Here is a 5,927-nt window from a genome sequence, read left to right on the forward strand (position 1 = left end):
TCATGTGTAAATATGCCTCATGTTTTTGCTTTTTTGTGCATGTATTATGTTTCTCATATGACACACATTTGCCTGCATATTCTCTATGGTATGTGTCATTCACTACATTATGTTTTCTCTAGGGCTACAGATGTAGCAACCTGTCAAGAAAGTAGCAAATTCAGATAGCTAGATAGGATGGTTCTCACCAGTCATGGTGTGACATGTAGTGTGTAATTACATGTATTTAATCTTCTTGTGTGTTATTCTAATGTTGATATCACGTATCATACACCATGTAATTGTATTAGAAAATGTATGGCAGAGCGGGAGCGGGCGCCGGCGCGGGGCCGGGAGCCGGGAGCGGCGGGTGGGGGCCGAGGCCTGGAGCTTCCCAGCCCAGCGGCCCGGCTCCCGCCGAGGCGCGGCGGAGGTGGCGGCGGAGGGGACTCGCACCCCGGGCCGGGGGGGGGGGGGGGGGGGGCGGCCGGAAGGCTGAGTCAGCCTTGACAGAGGCTTCTGCCCTGGTGAGCACCCAGGTCTGGAGGTTCTCCCCCTTTGGATTCCCCCTCCTCCATGGAATCCTCAGCTCCTGATGGACCCCAGGACCCCAACCAGCACTGGGCAGAGATAGCGTGCAAGTGCCTGATGACCATGACTTCCAGAACTTCAGAGCTGAGTGTGAGGCTGAAGTAGGCTGGAACCTGACCTACAGCAAGGGCGGCCTGGGGGTATGGGTGCAGGCCTTGGAGCTCGATGGCCCCTTCACAAGATGAGGTGTCTATGGAGTGCTGAGACGTGCCAGCTGAGACACTCTATGATGTGCTCCACGACACTGAGTACCGCAAGAAGTGGGGCAGCAATGTGACTGAGACTTTTGACATTGCCCACCTTACTGTGAACGCTGATGTTGTCTGCTACTCCTGGAGATGCCCGAAACCCCTGAAGAACCGTGATGTCATCACTCTCTGATCCTGGCTACCCATGGGTGCTGACTACATCATCATGAACCACTCGGTCAAGCACCCAAAATACCTACCCCGAAAAGACCTGGTCCAAGCTGTGTCCATCCAGATGGGCTACCTCATCCAGAGCACAGGCCCCAAGAGTTCTGTCATCACCTACCCGGCCCAGGTAGACCCCAAAGGATCCTTACCCAAGTGGGTAGTGAATAAGTCATCTCAGTTCTTGGCTCCCAAGGCAATGAAGATGTACAAGGCATGCATGAAATACCCAGATTGGAAACAGAAGCATTGGCCTCACTTCAAGCCCTGGCTGCACCCAGAGCAGAGCCCCTTGCCCAGTGTGGCCCTGTCGGAGCTCTCTGTTCAGCATGCTGACTCCCTGGAGAATATTGATGAAAGCAGTGTGGCTGAGAGCCGGGATGAGCAGGGGGGCAGGGGGTGAAGGCAGCGATGATGATACCTCTCTTAACTGAGGGACCCCTCAGAGCCCTGGAGAACCCCAGGCCAGTTTCTCCCTGCTCTGCTGCTGGAGGGGAGGGTAGAGGAGGGGAGGGGAGGGGAGGAGAGGGCTGAGACCTGGCCCCAGTTACTTTATGTTCTCCTTCCCCCAGGGAAGGGAATAAGGCAGCTGATGAGTTGTTCCCCTGTCTGGGGATGGGGGAAGGGTGATGACAACCTCCTGGGGGTACCTCCTTCCCCCAACCCAGGCTGGTCCCTTTCTCCTAGGATGGGTGGGAAATGGAGGCAGATTTTGTATAGAAATTACCCCCATTAAACTGATACAACAGCCAAAAAAAAAAAAAGAAAATGTATTGCAAATGATAAGGTAAGGATAATATTTCTGTTGCAAGTTGAGACCAGAATCTAGTCCTGTCCACTCTCACATCTTTTGATGTTATAAGGCTATCTGTCTTTCTGTCTGTCTGTCTGTCCTTAGATTTCTGCCTCAGTCTTTCTGTCTTTCGCTTTGTATCTTTCTCTCTATCTCTCTGTTTCTCTATCTTGCTGCCATGTTTCTATCTTGATCTCTTTATTTCTCTCTCTGTTTCTGTCTCTGTTTCTCTTTCTGTGTAACTATGTTATGTTCACAAGTATGAAGCTAATTTTCAAGGACCGTGGAGATGATACAGATGACCCAAAGCCAAGGATGTGCTTGATTTTCTGGAAGGTCTTTGACATATAAACAACAATAAGAACTATATGACCTAAAGAAGTGACTAAAACCTCTCTGGACTCAGTTTGTTCATCTGGAAAATAAGGATTAAAGAAGCAAAGATTGGAGGTAGAGATATATAAGAATGGCAAAAGAAGGGTTCTCTCTCCAGGCTCTGAGATTTCCTTCTAGCTTTAAAAAATGATTATGATTACAATTAAAAATGCATATACATAAATCACATATATCAGACTAGTTTACAAAGCATTTCCCTCAGTCTAGCTTATAATTGATTCAGAGAATGTTATGCTTCACCTCAAGACTTTCTCTTTTCTCTAATGATAATAAAAACTAGCATGTATATAGTACTTAAGGGTTTGCAAAGCATCTTAGAGGTTAGCTAATTTGATCCTCACAACAGCTCTAAAGAGCACTATTATCCCCATTTTACAGAAGAGGAAACTGAAGCTGGCAGAGTGATTTGCCCAGGCTCTCATAACTTGGAGTCTCTGAGGTAGGATATGAACTCAACTTTTCCTGCTAATATTCTATCCACTTGGTTACTATAATACCCTTGTCTCTAACCATCTTTGATTTCTAAATGCCAGGACATTCTTGTTCCTGAGATTTGACTTTCTTGGTTCCAGGTATCTGTCCCTCCTCCATTCCCTAATCATTCATTCCTTTCTTACACTATCCCCATCATAAATGTATACTCTATTTTGGCACTTAATCCCTGTCTCAATGTCCTCCACAAAACATGAGTGTGATTTCTAGGGTTTATTCACAAGAAAGAAGAGGATATACATTCAGAAATAATAGAGAGGAGTACAAGGTTGCCCAATTACTAGCTCTTCCTCACAAGTACTGCACTCAAGAACTAGGAGCTAGGAGTGAGCTCAATTGAATGAATTCAGATAAGCAGAACCAGTTTGAATCTGATATCACAAAGTTACAACATTTTGAATCAGATAGATAACTTAGAAACCATCTACCCATTTGACAAAAGAGAAACCTAAGACCTGGACAAGTTGGGTGACTTCCTCAAGGTAACAAAACTAGTTAAGTGATAAAGACAGCACCAATGTGTCCAAAGTTAGAGTTCCATAGACCTCATTAACACTAGTTGGAATCTAATGAGTATGTATTTGGGTGCTTTAGTTGTGTCTGACTCTTTGAGACCACATTTGGAATTTCCTGGGAAAAGATGCTGGAGTGGTTTGCCATTTCCTTCTCCAGCTCATTTTACAGGTGAAGAAATTGAGGCAAACAGAGTAAATCAACTTGCCCAGGATCACACAGCCTGTGGACATGAGACCAGATTTGAACTCATGAAGATGTGTCTTCCTGATTTCAGGCCCAGTACTCTATCCACTGCACCACATAGCTACCCTAATCCAATGAATATACATTATTTTACAAGGCATAATCCAAAGTGTCCTATATAATAATGTCATATATATATATATATGTGTGTGTGTGTGTGTGTGTGTGTGTGTGTGTGTGTGTACATATATATATATATATACATATATATATATATATGTATATATATATATACATATATATATATATATATATATATATATATATATATATATATATATAAATGACAGGGAGAACAACTGATACCAAGACAGCACCTTATTACTGCTCCTTGACTCTCTCTTAATCTCTTCCCGTCAAATATTTGTCTTACTCCTTTTATAGTAATCTCAGACCAGAATCTGGATCAGGATGACTGCTTGCAGTGGGAGATTTTCACTGTTTTAAGCTAAGGTCTTTAACAGGACTCAGTTTGATTAAGAGTCCATTCAATAATTAAGTCAGGTAAGAAAGAAGTAGAGTAAAAAAACTGTCTCTTTTCAGTAGTGAAAAAAAAAATCTGGGAGGAGAAGATTCTCTGACCAAAAGAGACATAATTGTGATTTACCTTCACCAAACACTGACAAAGCAGGGTTGGTCAAGAACCTAGGGGTTGACCAATCCCTAGGGGTCAACCTATGATCTAGTTGGTCAAGAACCTAGGGGTCAATCAATGAGAGCTAGAGTGAATTGGCACTGATTAAGCCCAAGATATCTTTCCAGGTTTCAGGAATCAAAATTTATATTCCTTTGAGCAGAGCACCCACAGAAACCATCTCCAGGCATCCTGATCCCTATCTGACAACTGGAACCAGATGGTTCTGGAGGAGAAACTGAGGCTTTGCACAGTCCTCCCTCACTTAAATCCAGTTCACTTGCATATCATGGCATCATCTCCCTGATGGTCCTCTTTAAGAATTAAAGACAAGCAACAATAACAATTCTCGTTCCAAGTGACATCTTGATCATGGTATGTCCACTAACTCCCCCATAGCACTTTAACGCTCTGCTTTCTCCACACCAAGGTCATTCTCATGCAGCCATCATCCTTCAGCATACTCCAGCCATCTGCTAATTTTCTGTCATTCCTGTGCTCCCCTCCCTCACAGAACTACAAGCCACTGATGCCCACCTTCGCTTTGATCATGGTCCTGAGATCTGTAGAGGGAACTTTGCCTGTTTGTCTCTTTCTCTCACAGAAAAAGAGAATGGCATTGCCACACCAGAACAGCTCTATGACTCCTAGGTTTTGCCCACCTGAATGGTCCAGATAGACACCAGTTCATCACTTTTTCCAATCCCAAGCTAATCTTTCAATTTTACTTTGAAAGCAAGCATATATTAAATGAATATTGAGTACTAGGCACTAGGAATACAAAGAAAAAAATGTGAAACAGTCCCTGCTCTGAGGAAGCTTACATCTTAGAAAAAAAATGCCTCTGTGGTTATTGCCTTAATCACCAGACACATTTATCAGAGGTTCACAGGTTTAGAAGGTCATAACATCTACCCCCCTCCTTTTACTGATAAGGATCTGAAACCCAAGAGGACAAGTTACTTACCTGTGGTCACATAGGCAGTAAAGTGGAAAGTCAGAATTTGAACACGCTTCCTCTGACTCCAAACACAATGGTGCCAAACTCATCATTCTTTCTATTCTAATATGCTTACTGTTCTGCTTAAATATTCCTCCTTATTTGTTGTGTTTATTCAATTTCAGTCTTACCCAATTCTTCATGACCCCATATGGGAAGTCATGATTTGCTATTTCCTCATTTGGCTCATTTTACAGATAAGAAAACTGAGACAAACAGAGTAAAGTGACTTGCCCAGGGTCACACAGTATCTGAGGCCAGATTTGAACTCAGAAATTTGAGTCTTCCTGATTCTAGGGTTGGTGCTCTGTCCACTACACTGCCTAGTTTCCTCCCTACTTACCCCAGATCACACTTTCTAATGTATCTTTTGGAATGCTGGTTCCATAATTTTAAAATTCTCCTTTATCTTGGACTTCTTACTTTTATTCTCTTTCTGCATCCTTGCAATAATTGAAACTTGGATTTCCCCAGAGGATTCCATCTGTTGCAGCCTTCTCTGATGCTGGTCACTGTTTTTCCTCATCCCTCAGCTTCACAGCCCCTGGAGGCAGAATCAATAAGCTCCACACTCCCTAGGATTCTGCTCCACCCCAACTCAGCAGCCTCTCCTCCTTTGAATGTCTTGCCATTTCACTAGATTGCTCCCTCCTGCTTATCATCCTCAACCCATGTCTTGGTCAGTCTCCCACTTTCAGCCATAATATTGGCACCTGGATCAGTTTTCCTCTTCTTTTTCCCTTGCTCTCATCTTTAGAGATTCAAAACAATCAACACACTGGGAACTCAATGCCGGAAAAGAATCTCCCTCCTCATGGCTTTTTGCATTCTATTTCAATTTTGTTCTGCTTGGGAACCAAGAAATTCCTA

At 43.6% G+C, this 5,927-nt stretch overlaps 1 pseudogene; it reads left to right on the forward strand.

The window, feature by feature from the left end:
* Window positions 1-555: 555 nt before the first annotated feature.
* LOC141489613 (START domain-containing protein 10 pseudogene) lies at window positions 556-1,452 on the forward strand (annotated as a pseudogene).
* The last annotated feature ends 4,475 nt before the right edge of the window (window positions 1,453-5,927 follow it).

Source organism: Macrotis lagotis, chromosome 5 (genome assembly GCF_037893015.1).
Source record: "Macrotis lagotis isolate mMagLag1 chromosome 5, bilby.v1.9.chrom.fasta, whole genome shotgun sequence".
Lineage (NCBI taxonomy): Eukaryota > Metazoa > Chordata > Mammalia > Peramelemorphia > Peramelidae > Macrotis > Macrotis lagotis.